The sequence below is a fragment of the Poeciliopsis prolifica genome, unplaced genomic scaffold, assembly GCF_027474105.1.
Source record: "Poeciliopsis prolifica strain line A6 unplaced genomic scaffold, Auburn_PproV2 SCAFFOLD149, whole genome shotgun sequence".
Lineage (NCBI taxonomy): Eukaryota > Metazoa > Chordata > Actinopteri > Cyprinodontiformes > Poeciliidae > Poeciliopsis > Poeciliopsis prolifica.
Window position 1 is genome coordinate 478,901 of NW_026562524.1, and position 2,997 is coordinate 481,897.

A 2,997-nucleotide genomic window follows, 5' to 3' on the forward strand; every position below is an offset into this window, starting at 1 on the left:
TTAATATCTCAAGCTCTGAGTTATTAATACCTGAAGTTCTGAGTTATTAATACCTGAAACTCTGAGTTATTAATATCTGAAGTTCTGAGTTATTAATACCTGAAGCTCTGAGTTATTAATACCTGAAGCTTTGAGTTATTAATATCTGAAGCTCTGAGTTATTAACACCTGAAGCTCTGAGTTATTAATAACTTAAACTCTGAGTTATTAATACCTGAAGCTCTGAGTTATTAATACCTGAAACTCTGAGTTATTAATACCTGAAGTTCTGAGTTATTAACACCTGAAGCTCTGAGTTATTAATACCTGAAGCTCTGAGTTATTAACACCTGAAGCTCTGAGTTATTAATACCTGAAACTCTGAGTTATTAATACCTGAAGTTCTGAGTTATTAATACCTGAAGCTTTGAGTTATTAATATCTGAAGTTCTGAGTTATTAATACCTGAAGCTTTGAGTTATTAATATCTGAAGCTCTGAGTTATTAACACCTGAAGCTCTGAGTTATTAATAACTTAAACTCTGAGTTATTAACACCTGAAGCTCTGAGTTATTAATACCTGAAGTTCTGAGTTATTAATACCTGAAGCTTTGAGTTATTAATACCTGAAACTCTGAGTTATTAATACCTGAAGCTCTGAGTTATTAATACCTGAAGCTCTGAGTTATTAATACCTGAAACTCTGAGTTATTAATACCTGAAGCTCTGAGTTATTAATACCTGAAGTTCTGAGTTATTAATATCTGAAACTCTGAGTTATTAATACCTGAAGCTCTGAGTTATTAATACCTGAAACTCTGAGTCATTAATACCTGAAGCTCTGAGTTATTAATACCTGAAGCTCTGAGTTATTAATACCTGAAGTTCTGAGTTATTAATGTTGAAGTTCAAAGAAGTTGAATCACTTCAATGTTTCAGGCTTTTATTCATCATAATACTGGAAAACATAACAAAATAAACACTTTATAAAAAAGCACAAACATGTAAACCTGAGAAACACATTGAGGTCAGAATAAATACAAACAGAAAAACTCAATAAAATATTCATATGATGATCAGATTATTCTTCATGTTTCCAACATTTTTCTTTCTCTTGCTGCAACATGGATCCTGATGAAGCTTCATGTCTGCAGACATTCAGGATTTTCCTCAGATTATCACCAAATGACCAGGAAACACTTTTCTGCTCCTCAGATTAAAGGTGAGGATGGATCCACTGATGTGAAATGGATCAATAACAAACGGCCCAAAATCAGCTGATGCTGCTGGGACTGACGCATCATTTAAATCACCAAGCTGGACGCATCTGAGAAAGATTTTACTGATGGAAGTTCTGCAGATTATAATCCAGAGACATGGATTATGGTCCATTTCACATCAGTGGATGTCAGGCCTGTATATGAGTGACATCATGATTGATCAGATCAGGAAGTTGATCAGCTGTGATGTTGAAACAGAGAAAACAAACTGCAGGAGGAAATCAGTTCATGATGATGGATTAGAAAAGCAGCAATAATCTGATGCAAATCATGTTATGTTTACAGAATTAAGGCGTTGATTGATCTACAGATCAGCTGGAGGATCTGAGGGTTTCTTCCTGAAACAAGCAGATTGTTTCTTATACATCAGAAATAAAACAGCAGCAGCAAAAACCAGCAGAGATGAAATCAGACCAACTATCAGTCCGATGGATCCATCCTGGTTTCCTGAGTTCTTGTCTCCTGCAGACAAAGACGGAACTAGAATCAGTGAAACAAATGATCCCAGGTGTTTCTGAGATCCAGAACCAGGAAGGTGCTGGTTCTGATCCAGAGTTAAAGAGACTCACCTGGAGGAGGATGAAGGGAAACATGCAGCTTGATGGTTCTGATCAGTTCAGGATCCAGGCTTCCTTGATTTCGAACTCGACATTCATATGTTCCATTATCGCTGGTCGTCACGTTCATCACAACCAGAGACACGTTTCCATCCTTCATCTGTCTGTCTGCCAGATCCACTCGGTTCTTGTAAGATCGGTGCTGGACAAATGGAACAATCCGACCGTTTTGAACACAAGAACAAATTCATCCCCCAGATCGGTTCTGCTCCACTCCACAGCTACAGGATTGTTCCCAGTAGTTGTTGTTGTTTTACAGTTCAGAGTGACGTTCTCTCCAGAATAACTGTGACGTCTGGAACAACAGAGAGGTCAAAGGTCAAAGAGGATTGTATACTTCCATGGCAGGTTAAAATGCTTCACCAAGTCACTTCAGTGGTGAACAGTCACTGAGATCAACTTAGTGACTGACGACACGTTGATCCACTTTCCAGACCCTGGAGCTTCATGTTCAGTGACTGGTGACAGATTAATGTCTGTTTCACTGGTTCTGCTGCAGCCGGCTCTAGAACCACAGCATGTTCAACATGTTGGCCTAAATATGATCTAATTCTCCTGTGAACTAAACATACAGAAAACTCATAATTACTTATATTGTCATTATTAACAGCTGGGTTGATGACATCATCTGGAGTCTACAGAGTAACAGGAAGGCTAATTTTACCCAGTAGTTGTTGATCATGTTGGTTTTGACTGGTGTCATTTTAGATATTGCCACACTGTGGCGCTATTGGCTGTAATTTAAAACTAACAATAAAGTGAATCTGGATCATGGAAACAAGAAGAGTGCAGTGAGAGAGCCGAACTTTCACAGGATCTATATTTGTGCTTTCAACATTTCTCTACAGAAGACTTTGTCATTTGTACGAGCAAAACTGGTTCAGTTTCTAACAGATGTTTGTTACCTAAACAAGCTAAAAATAAATCCTGTTTTTATCCACAAAGTACTTAAACCAACTGCAGTGTTTATTTACACACTGAAACCAGTAGAGTGGTAAAGGCAACCAGAAACTGGTAACCCCACCAACACTGCGCTGTGATCCCAACACAAACCATTTGATCTAAACTCGAATGTTTTCAGCTCATGAATCTAAAGGGGAAAAATGAATCAACAGTTTCCA

The 2,997-nt window shown here is 37.8% G+C and overlaps 1 long non-coding RNA gene across 1 annotated transcript; it reads right to left on the minus strand.

The window, feature by feature from the left end:
- Positions 1–901: 901 nt before the first annotated feature.
- On the minus strand, positions 902–2,018 carry LOC129355882 (uncharacterized). Its single transcript, XR_008605333.1, has 2 exons — positions 1,829–2,018; positions 902–1,721 (listed from the first exon to the last, which is right to left on the minus strand). It is a non-coding gene; the product is annotated as an uncharacterized LOC129355882 (long non-coding RNA).
- Between the last annotated feature and the right edge of the window lie 979 nt (positions 2,019–2,997).